Below are 12,355 nucleotides of genomic sequence, written 5' to 3'. Positions count from 1 at the left end.
CATTTGTATTTCCTTGATAAAATACAGCAAAAACAGCAAAAACAATGCCCCCCCCATCTCCCAGAAACCATGAAAAGCGCTGAGAGTACAGTCGCAAACCTCATTTTGTTGTTGTTTTAATGGGGGGGGGGGATTTTTCTAGGGAATCAACATGAAAACAGAGACACCTTCCTGCCCCTCTAAGTTCCAAGCACACTTGTTGTGTGATGCTCCATAATAAACACACATGCTTTTTGGAGTCTTTGTCCTGGCTAGATCTGGAGAGAACTGGGCTTTCTTTTTCAAGGATCAAGCACAGTTGTTCCCCAGCAGCAGGGTTTCCCTGCCATACAGTATATCAAGGGTAGCCAATGTGTGGCCCTCCATATGGTGTTGGGACTCCCAGATTGCATCATCGCCAGCCAGCATGGCCAATGACCAAGGATGATCAGAGTTGTAATCTGGAAGCATCTTCCCAATACACTGGCTACCTCTACAATACAGTCATACCTGGGAAGTTGAATGCCTTGCGACTCGAACACTTTGGCTCCCGAACGCCTCAAACCCGGAAGCGAGTGTTCTGGTTTGCAAATGCTCTTTGGAACCCAAATGTCCAATGCTTGTTATGCGGGTTCCGATTGGCTGCAGGAACTTCCTGCAGCCAATCGGAAGCCACACCTTGGTTTCCAAATGTTTTGGAAGTCGAACGGACTTCCAGAATGGATTCCATTTGACTTCCAAGGTACGACTATATGCAGTGACGTAGCGTGGGTTGTCAGCACCCGGGGCAAGGCAAGTAATTTGCACCCCCCTAACCCGTGGATTTGTGCCTCCTAACCCTAACCCCCAGATGTTGCGCCCGGTGTGGCTGGCCCCCCCTGCACCCCCACGCTACGCCACTGACTGTATGTGATTCTTACAGATTGCCACACTACCAGTGTGTACAGAGGGCACCGGATTGAGGAAAGCTGATCTGGCCCCATATTCCATTATATACAACTCAGCACTAGGAAATCTGTAGCGGGGGCCCGGGGGACTTTTGATCTATATGCCACATTTAATCCTCCTGGTGATTTGATTCTCCCATCACATATTTTAGGAAATTTGCATTGTTTCGTTACAGAACAATTTTCTATTGAGCGAATTTTTTATAGTATATTAAATCTCATGCAGTAACATCTGATGGGGGGGCAACTTGAATAAAATATGGAGGCAGGAATGCATAATTGATCCTTAGACATGGCACATGCACACCATTTGAATGGCAATGCTCATCAACTTTGAGGGGGGACAGGCCCCTCAAATATTTTATGGGGGGGGAGGGAGAAGGGACCTCAGCCCATAGGAGTTGGCCCCTATGCATCTGATGTTTTCTAACTCAAGAATAACTAACTATTCATGTGGGGCCTAAAAGCACATCTGGAAGCCCTTTGTCTGTGCCTGATGTATGGGGCGGATGAAAGAGCAGCTAGGACTTTTGCACCTTTAATTGCTGTGTAGAAGAGGGGATTTCAGCATCACAATCTGCTTAAGGTGCAATAGCCCTGTCTACATTTTCATTTGGCCACCAAGGCTATCATATAGTCTATGCCCATATTTCCACTCATAAGGATTAAAAAAAAATGTTTTCATGTTACAGGAGCCATTCCATACATAGTTGCATCTCTCTTTGGGAGTTTATAATGCTCCAGCTTTGCTTGAGCACATTGCCCCTTAACCTGTAGCACTCTTATTGGTAGATGTCATCAACTTTAGTACAGAACCTGCCCATTTTTGTAGAGATCAGTTTGTGTAGCAAAATATATTTCCCCTCTTCCCTTGACTGCTGAGAATATGGAAGTTGGTTGTCCCTGTTTTCTTCTAACCAATTCCCTGTTCCAACTGAAGTCAACTTTTTTAGCAGTTTTTTTTTGGGGGGGGGGAGTAATTTGCTTCTAAAAAATAAATAAATCTCTGTCTTGCCAAAAAATAAAAAAAATTCTATGCATTGTGTAATTCAGCGGTGTTCCTGTTAAATATGCATGTTTTATCAATGCATTTGTGATCTTTGTAGGATTGTTAACCATTGCTGCTATAACCATTTATTGTAGTTAAATGGGGGGAAATGGTACAGTTTACTGTGAGGGCTGTGCAAGTTAATAGTTTTATGTGTGACATTACAACTTGTATCTTTTTTATTTTCTATTTATATATTTTTTAATCTGGAGTTCATACTAGTGCCTTCTGTAGAAGGAAAATATAATATGTTGTGGTTGATAAATCGTGCCAAATTTTCAAGTCATGCTGTTCTAAGACATCCAGTCTGTGACCAGGGCAAACAAATAGTTAATGTGTTATTTTGGGCCCAACTTTATATTGTTATTATAAATCATTTAAATAGCACTTTTAAAATGTCCTAGGTGGGTCACTATGATTCTCATTATACAGTTGGGGAAACCGTGGCTTCCCAGGGTGCATCAAGATGACAGATTTTAACTGGTTTAGCAATCATTTCTTTTTCCCATGGAACCCAAAAAATCTATTGTAACTGTGAGGGGGGGATGCTAAAGGTATAACAGAATTCTCAGCTATTCACTAAGGTTTTAGTGAAGCTTTGGCCCTGGGAAAGACTACCTTTTATCTTTACCAAGATAGTTCCTAATAAATTTTCGTAAACCCTTCCCCCACAGTGTTGCAGTGTATTTTATGGGAGGTGCTGTAACCCTTCACAGTGTCTACAACATCATTTAAAGACTGTCATCTCACCAAGCGAGTTGGCCACTAACAAGCTCTCAGTTTTGCAAATGGAAACCAGATAAGCAGTTGAGGTCTTTCCCCTAAATTAAATAACATAAAAGTGAATAAAAAAAGTTTAGGTGCTTGATGGCAAAGGATTCTTGGCTGGTGAAACAGGAAGTTGCTAACTGAGGAACTCTGCATCCCGGTTAGTTACATGATTTTGTGGAATTCTTTATCTGATTATTTAGTAAGCTTCATGGAGAGCCATATATCCACAGTAGTGCACCTGCTTTGCATTCAGAAGGCGCCAAGTTCAATCCCCAGGGATGGGGAACATGTGGCCTTCCAGATGTTGGATTCCAGTTCCCATCAGCCCCAGGCAGCATGTCCAATGGTCAGGGATTATGAGAGTTGTAGTCCAAAGGAACATAGGTTCCCATCATTGGTGTAGACCAGGCACCCCCAAACTTGGCCCTTCAGCTGTTTTGGGACTACAATTCCCATCATCCCTGACCACTGGTCCTGTTAGCTAGGGATGATGGGAGTTGTAGTCCCAAAACAGCTGGAAGGCCGAGTCTGGGGATGCCTGGTGTAGACACTACCAACCTAGATGGGCTAATGGTCTGTTTTGGTATAAGGCCATTTCCTATATTCCTGGAATAGGTAAGGTAAAGGAGGCTGTGGTCTAAACCACTGAGCCTCTTGGGCTTGCCTATCAGAAAGTTGGCGGTTTGAATCCCGCAGCGGGGTGAGCTCCCGTTGCTCTATCCCTGCTCCTGCAAACATAGCAGTTCGAAAGCACGGCAGTGCAAGTAGATAAATAAGTACCACTGTGGCGGGAAGGTAAATGGTGTTTCCATGTGCTCTGGTTTCTGTCACGTTGGCCCGTTGTGCCAGAAGTGGGTTAGTCATGCTGGCCACATGACCCAAAAAGCTGTCTGCGGACAAACACCTGCTCCCTCAGCCTGAAAGTGAGATGAGCGCCGCAATCCCATAGTTGCCTTTGACTGGATGTAACCATCCAGGGGGCCCTTTACCTTTACCTTTTATTCCTGGAATAGAACGACCATTTGTATAATAAATCAGTAGTGAAGCTATAATTCGGAGAGCAATACCTTCAGACGAAAGACTTGCAAATTACTTTATTATTTTCGTGATGACCTTGTTCTAATTTTTTTAAAAAGCTAATTGCAATATGCATGACTCTTTTTTATTTTTGTTCCATCCAAAAGCTGATCCAGCTCATGCAGGAATCACTAGGAGTTACTTGCTAAAACGGGGGTTTTATGAAGTGCAAAAGCACCTGGTCACAAGCTTCTCAACGTGATGTGCAGTAAAAACAGCAGAAAACAGTTTTGTTGTTGTTTAGTCGTTTAGTCATGTCTGATTCTTCATCACCCCATGGACCAGAACACGCCAGGCACTCCTGTCTTCCACTGCCTCCTGCAGTTTGGTCAAACTCAAGCTCGTAGCTTCGAGAACACTGTCCAACCATCTCCCAAGAGTCTCCTCCAGCACCATAATTCAAAAACATCAATTCTTTGGCTATCAGCCTTCTTTATGGTCCAGCTCTCACTTCCATACATCACTACTGGAAAAACCATAGCTTTAACTATACAAACGTTTGTTGGCAAGGTGATGTCTCTGATTTTTAAGATGCTGTCTAGGTTTGCCATCGCCTTTCTCCCAAGGAGCAGACGTCTTTTAATTTCGTGGCTACTGTCACTATTTGCAGTGATCATGGAGCCCAAGAAAGTAAAATCTCTCACTGCCTCCATTTCTTCCCCTTCTATTTGCCAGGAGGTGATGGGACCAGTGGCCATGATCTTCACAAAACAGTTTAGAAATAGGTAAAAGCACCCCCCAATGAAACCCACCCCAGATACTTTTAAAACGAATGGATGAATGGCACATTGCACTTGCTGTGTGAGAGCAGATCAGCTCTGCCTGTTGAGAATTCTGAAGGCTTCTCTGCTGTCAAATGGCAGTCAAATATGCAGAACGTAAGGAGCATATTTGCTTCTCTCTCTCTCTTGAGGCTAATTTCCCCTGCTCCTATCTCTTTTAATACTTAGGGGAAAGCAGCTGCCAAGGAAAGAGATTAAAGTAGACTGGCAATCAGATCCTCTGCATGTTTGGCTTTGAGCACTATCACCTCCAGCTTCCTTTGCATGTTTTTAGAGGAGTTACCATCAGACACAATTGGCAACTCAGAATACATGACTGATGGGATGCATTCAACCTGGTATATGATAAATTGCACAAGCCTATTTTAATTCAATAATTTTCTTCTCTCCCCCCCTTTTAATGGAAATATGTATCTGTGACAATGCAATGATGGCAAAGCACAGAAGGTCCACTTTGTCTCACCATGGTCCATGCCAATTGCAATCTGATTATAAGACGCTAGGTGGCTGATCATCAGAATGGCTTTAGGATAGATTCAATGGAGGTCCCTGAAATGTCCCATTCCTAGCCAGTTCTGTGCTGCTCAACCGTTTTGTGCAACACTACTGTGCAAACACAGTACAAAAACTGTGGTGCAAATAAACCTTGCAAAAGTAACACAACAGCACCTTCTATGAGATGCAGAAACAGCAATTGTTGTACCCTGTCCTGAAGACCTGCATACTTGTATGGTGACTTGGTGGTATAAGCCCACTGGTCTATCCCTTCCAATAAAATAAAAGGGATATCAAGAGGACTTGAACCTTGAGAAGAAGGGAAGGGCCCCCTGAGTGTTTGAGATTACAGCTCCCTGCTACCCCAGACAATTGGCAATGCTGGCTGGGGTTGACAGAACTTGGGACGCCAATGACTGGGGTGCACCAGGTTAAAAAGGGGTAAAGGGACCCCTGACCATTAGGTCCAGTTGCAGACGACTCTGGGGTTGAGGCGCTCATCTCGCTTTATTGGCCAAGGGAGCTGGCGTACAGCTTCCGGGTCATGTGGCCAGCATAACTAAGCCGCTTCTGGCGAACCAGAGCGGCGCACGGAAACGCCGTTTACCTTCCCACCGGAGTGGTACCTATTTATCTACTTGCACTTTGATGTGCTTTCAAACTGCTCGGTTGGCAGGAGCTGGGACCGAGCAACGGGAGCTCACCCCGTCACGGGGATTCAAACCGCCGACCTTCTGATCGGCAAGCCCTAGGCTCTGTGGTTTAGACCACAGCGCCACCGGCGTCCCGCACCAGGTTAGGGAAGACTTTTAAAATAAATATTTCAGTTCTGACATAATGAATTGTTTCTTTGACTTTACTCTGTCTTATCGGATGATTGATTTGGGTAGGGAGCTGCACTACTTGTCCTGGTTCTGTAGGGGAGCCCACAGAGCAAGGCAATCAGCCCAGTACGGAGTCAGACCAGTGGTTCATCTAGCTCAGTATTGTCTACACTGACAGGCAGCAGCTTGCCAGGGTTTCAGGCCAGGGTGTCTCCTGTCCCTGCTTGCAGTTGCCGAGGATTGAACCTGGGACCTTCTGAATGCAAAGCAGATGCTCTACGTCTGAGCTATGGCCCTTCCTTTATATACCGTATTTTTTGCTCTATAGGACGCACCGGACCATAGGAGGGGGAGAACAGGAAAAAAATATTCCCCCCCCCCCTCTGCTTAGTGCCCCTTCAGTGAAGCGGCAGGAGAAATGGAGCCCCTTCCATTTCTCCTCCCGCTTCACTGAAGGGGCACTAAGCAGAGAGGGAAAACTGTGCATTGCCTCTCCAGCGAAGCGAAGCCTGGAGAGCAAGAGGGATCAGTGTTCACCGACCCCTCTCACTCTCTAGGCTTCAGGTGGCTATCTGCAAGCGTTCGGAGTGCAGCGGGAACTCCTGCTGCGCTCCGAAGACTTGCGGATAGCTGCCAGAAGCCCCCGGAGCAACGCAAAGCCTCCGGAATGTGGGGGGAGCTTTCCCTCTCTGCTTTGGAGGCTTCATGTTGCTATCGCTGAAGCCAAGGAGCCTGCATTCGCTCCATAGGACGCACACACATTTCTCCTTAATTCTTGGAGGGGGAAAAGTGTGTCCTATAGAGCGAAAAATACGGTAAGAATGGGCCAGGTGGCCAAACAGTTTGACTTTTGTCTAAGGTAGCTTCCTATGTGCTAGAGAAATTCTGAAGCTGAGTGGCATTCAGTTTAGCAGGTCACAAATCTGCAAAACTGAATTTGCTTCCCGTTGACCCGGGTTTATTTTCAGCTCCTTTTGCAATCTGGAAGGTGGAAGGAGCGTAAGATAAACCTTAAAACATCAGTGGTCTGCAGTGAATTTTTCCGTAGGAGAACAGTTGGGGCCAGAGACACCAAATTGCAGGGTGGGGAGGAGACACATTCCAACATCTTGATGTCATGAGCATGAGCATCATGCCTCCCTCCCTAAGCCAGGCAGAAACTTTCCGGGCTTTGGGAAGAAGGTGCCAAGGCTCTGAGAGGATGCTGGAGCCCTCTTGCTGGGTATATGTATGCCCTGAGACCTGAAATGCATGTTACAGCTTATCACAGGGATGCTACTGAAATCAGACAGCTACTATGAACTATTCAACCCCAGCCATAATGCGATGTATCAAGACCACAGAGCAACTTATGAGATTCCATGTGACTCTCAGTGGCCACCTAGACAGCAGAGTAGACTCAACTCTGATCAGTGTTGTGGTTAGTTCTGTGTGTTGCAGCTAGGGAACAGCTGGTTTCAAACAATGCCAACATTTATCTGGGGCTGTCAAATTCATATGTGAATGCCATCATTACCACATTTTGGAGACAGATAGGTAGCCGTGTTGGTCTGCCATAGTCAAAACAAAAAAAATTCCTTCCAGTAGCACCTTACAGCTATCTGCCAATCACCCATTCCCACCACCCTTCTGAGTAATACCCCTCCCCACCTTCTCACTATAAAGAAAGGTCTGGTGACTTCTGTTTCAGTGTATCTGAAGAAGTGTGCATGCACACGAAAGCTCATACCAAGAACTAACTTAGTTGGTCTTTAAGGTGCTACTGGAAGGAATTTTTTTTGTTTCACATTTTGGAGATTCACCATGGCACATTGAAGGTCGGAAGTTGCAATTCAACTACGGCGCTCTAGCGTGCATGCAATGCGTATGGTGAAAAAAAGACACGCATAGCCACTTCAAATGTGATGTTATGTGCTCCCAATCCACCGTGTTCTATGTGACGCTCAGCTCTCTAAATGCTAAATTTGTTACAAAAGAAAAGGCACCTGCTGTTAAATCTGATAGCAAACAGGGACATCTGCATGGTAAATGAAATCTGGGGCACTCTGAGGATTCAAACGAGCTCCCTTCCCTCAACTTGTATTGGATGAGAAATATCCATGACCCCTTAATATCCTGATGCAAATTGTGTGCAATTTAGTAGGAAAACAGGGAAGAGCTATATACATAGAAAAAGTGAAAGTTTTTTTTAAAAAAAAGTAGATTACTCATTTATGCAGGCAATTATATGATTCTCAAAAGAAAAATGTAGTTGTGTTTTAATTTGATTTTTTTTTTAAGTGAGAGCTTGTATTTTACAATGGCCAATTCTGATGTTTTAGTGGGGGAAAACATTTAATGTCATTGTTTACTGCTCATGATTGTATTAAAAAGTTTCATAAATGACTTATTGAAAGGTTAATTTCATTGGATGTACAGTGCTGAGAACTGTTGAGTGGCATTTTATCATTTTAAAATATGGTTGAGTAGAGTAATGCTCTGGTGTGCCAGTAATGCTCAGAAGGTTCTGCTCTTTACCTACGGTAATTTGTATCGCACTCTTCTTTCCTATAATTTGGGCTCGCATAGATGCAGAAGACCACATTTTATTCCATAGTTTATGCACCTTTCGCCTGTCCTGAATCTTGCCACTTTCAGCTTTGTCAGATAACAATACAGTAACTTAGTAACAATATTTTATTATATATGCCCCTCCCATCTGGCTGGGTTGCCCCAGCCACTCTGGGTGGCTTCCAACACGCATAAAAATAATAAAACACCTAACATTAATACAATCTGATCCAATATAAAAAGTCACAGTAAACTTTAAAATAAACAACTTATATCAGATAAGGCAATATTCAATAAATCCATTAGAACCCAATATTAAACAGTAAAATTAAACATCAGCAAATAATCATTAAACACTTTACACTTATCAGTTACAATAAAGAATTACTAATCTATAATCAATAAAAAATAACAGCAAATCACAATGCATAAAATACCACAAAATATACAAAACCATGTTAAAGATTCAAACTGAAAACCAAGGACATATCCCTGAACTCCTCTACTCTCTTCTCAGCTGCTTCTGCAGGAAAGACTCCCAAGGCTCGAGGGTGAGGCAAGGCAGGTGGAAAAACCGTTGTCTTATGATCAGCAGAAACTCTCTCCCCCCTCAGTTGGTCCTCAAGTTGTTGTTGTTGTTGTTGTTGTTGTTGTTGTTGTTGTTGTTGTTGCTGTTGTTGTTATTAGAGAGGGAGAGAAACACCCTCCCCATTTTCTCCACACAGTGCGTAATAGTATACGCCTCTGTCATGTTGCCTGCTTAAGTCTGCTAAGTGTCCCACTGGAGGTAAAGGCCAGCTAACACCAGCTATTTCTGACTTCCTTCCCTAGTCCTGAGGCTGAACGGCGTAGGGACAAGGATGCCATCAAATCAATAACAGCAACAACTCCCCTCTGAGGCTAATGGCTTCCTAACTTTAAAGCGCATCAGAAGCACAATAGAAAGCTGCTAAGGACCTTTGGCTACCCAGACCTCCAGGCCATCATGACAATAGGTTTACAGGTTGTACAGGCCTAGTTTTGCATGTGGAAAACCCAAGATCAAATCCATGAAGGGTCATCTATGACCCTTACTGGATAACCAGGGGTGGTCCATCTCTCTCAGCCCATGTTTTGTGCTGGGAGGACAAAACAGCACTCTTGAGCTCTCTGGAAGAAAGAAGGGCTGCAAATGCAATAACATCACAGATCCAAGTCTGCAGGCCTAAGGCAAGGCAGACAGGCAAAATACAAATCATATGGAGGCTCCAACAGGAGTCTTTCCCTTTGCCGGTGTTGTGTCTACAGCGTGCTTCAAAACCACGGGCAAATTCTTTCCCTGTGATTAAAGAAGACAGCCGGCTTTGCAGAAAACAGTTCATTAAGTTAACATGCCACCCTACGTAGGCACAGATAGAATACTGCAGCTAATGGCATGTGTAGCTAACACAGAATTAATTGGCCATCTCAGTGGATTGCTTTCAGAAAGAAGCTCTCAGCACCGTGATCCTAAACCTAAACACATCAAAACGAATGTTTTGTTTTTAAAAAGAAAAAGTCACTCACACAACCAGATTAGCATGTTGGTGATATCGGCAGGGTGGAATTTGTGTAAAGTTCATTAGCATGTGATGAAACAGCTATGTGATGGGCACTGCCATGTGGCCTTTCATATGACATGGACCAGTAAATTTGGGCTGCGTGCAGGGCTAAGCCAAGGCTGCCACACCTGGAACTACCCCTGGAGTGTTCATTCTCCAACCCAGGAATGGGGTCCTTGCAGCTAGGTAAAGGTAAAGGTACCCCTGCCCGTACGGGCCAGTCTTGACAGACTCTGGGGTTGTGCGCCCATCTCACTTAAGAGGCCTGGGGCCAGCGCTGTCCGGAGACACTTCCGGGTCACGTGGCCAGCGTGACAAAGCTGCATCTGGTGAGCCAGAGCCGCACACGGAAACACTGTTTACCTTCCCGCTGGTAAGCGGTCCCTATTTATCTACTTGCACCCGGAGGTGCTTTCGAACTGCTAGGTTGGCAGGCGCTGGGACCGAGCAGCGGGAGCGCACCCCGCCGCAGGGATTCGAACCGCCGACCTTTCGATCGGCAAGTCCTAGGAGCTGAGGCTTTAACCCACAGCGCCACCTGTGTCCCTGTGTCCTTGCAGCTACTTAGTGGCAAAACCCAGTATCTGAGGATATGTGTCTCTAAATACCAGTTGCAGGGAAGCACAAGTGAGGAGACTGCAATCACACTCAGGCCCTGGTTGACCACTGTGAGTATAGGATGCTGGACTAGATGGGACGTTGTTACTTCTAGCCCCTTCCTCCAGCATTGGTGACATCCAGGTCTTATTGCCAAGTTGGCTATGTCCTAGTCACCAAGAAAACTGCACCCATCAGGGATTTAGCCGTTGGGTTCTTTTCTTCATGGTTTCCCAGTTTCTCAGGGCAGCACCATGGTTTGAGTATTAGGCTTGGTTTTCCAACTCTCTAAACACCCTACTCTTATTCTGACCTATCAAATAGCTTGGGCTTTTGTGTCAGGGATGGGGAACTTTGTCATACATGTGGAGGAAGAACTTAAACACATTGCAGTTCCCAAAAAATAGACCAGAGGCAATTTCATCCAGCAGAGCTTTTACTGGTGCTGAAGGCAAATAAGCATAATGGTCACAAATACAATACATTCAGGATTGGCACAGTCCATAGAAATCCAGTTGCAGCAGACTTAACAAACTTGCAAGAACTTATAATAAGTCCAAAACCTTAACACTAAGCATACTATATACAGAACACCAGACCAGAACAAAAGAGAGACAAAAGAGAAAGTGAGTGAAACTCAGGCTCCTTCTGGCCTCCTTTTATTTTCAGCATGACCTTGCAGAAGAGATAACAGAACCAGTTTAAAGCAGCTGTACTCAGCTTCTCAGAAGGAATAACCAAAACAAGAACCTTCTTTCACACAGAGGAGAAAAACTTCCAGTAGCTTCCTGAATCCTCCTGTATTAATCAGAATAGTAAAGATCTCTACACATCAGATCTACACTAAGAAATGCAAACTCCAGATATTGCTGGACTACATCTCCCATCACCCCTGACCTTTGGATTGGACTGATAGGAACTGGAGTCCAACAACATCTGGAGAGCCATGGATTCTCCATCCTTGCTGTAAGAGCATGAAATGCCTCACGTGAAAGCCAGTGTGGTGTTGTGGTTAGTGTTAGACTGACCCCAGGGAGAACTAAGTTCAAGTCCCCCATCATCTACAAAACCTATTGGGTAATAGCCACCCCATGATTTTCTCTCAGGCTCACAAGGACTGTTTTTTTTTTTTATGAAGGTAAAAGGCCTAGAGGCCCTATGTGCTACTCTAAGCTCTTTATGGGAAAGGTGGAATAAAAATCTGATAATCTGAGTACAGAGCAGCCACTGAAAGTGTACTCAGTGTTCTTAAGTGGTATAGAGATGTTACACACATCAGCCATAAACTATGACGACATTCCAGTCTTTAAAACTAACCCACTACTTCTCCTGCTGTTATGGAAGTTTCAGAGCCTCCCTGTCTTCAAATGACTTCATTTTAACTCACCTCAAAGTAGCTCAAGCTCTGGCACGCTGCCTCTTCAGATACGATCAAGGGAGTGACTCTCGTGATGCAGACCAGAGCAAAACTCTCAATGCAGTTGGAAAGGAACCCTTGTTTTGCTTTATAATTCCTGCCAAGAACAAATGAAACTTGGCTGCTTTCCCTGAAAAGGCTTGTGGGGTTTTAATAAAGAAGAACTAATGGTTTTCTCACCCTGTCTCTTTCTCCCCTGTTTGTATTGTTATTGCGCATATTAATATTATAATTACAGATAGTAACCTTAATAGGAGCTGCTTTGTAGCACATTGGGAGGAATACTTT

At 44.5% G+C, this 12,355-nt stretch overlaps 1 protein-coding gene and 1 long non-coding RNA gene across 6 annotated transcripts in view; one reads left to right on the top strand and one right to left on the bottom strand.

The window, feature by feature from the left end:
- The window catches only part of KIAA1958, a 70,385-nt gene that overhangs the window by 36,458 nt on the left and 21,572 nt on the right, over window positions 1-12,355 (top strand). The window lies entirely within an intron of this gene.
- LOC310835373 lies at window positions 126-734 on the bottom strand. The gene is made up of 2 exons (XR_014559611.1): window positions 632-734; window positions 126-598 (listed from the first exon to the last, which is right to left on the bottom strand). It is a non-coding gene; the product is annotated as an uncharacterized lncRNA (long non-coding RNA).

This window comes from Podarcis gaigeae (assembly GCF_964106915.1).
Source record: "Podarcis gaigeae genome assembly, chromosome: 17".
NCBI classification, from domain to species: domain Eukaryota; kingdom Metazoa; phylum Chordata; class Lepidosauria; order Squamata; family Lacertidae; genus Podarcis; species Podarcis gaigeae.
Note: the sequence above shows the minus strand (reverse complement) of the source record. Positions and strands in the feature narration are given on the sequence as shown.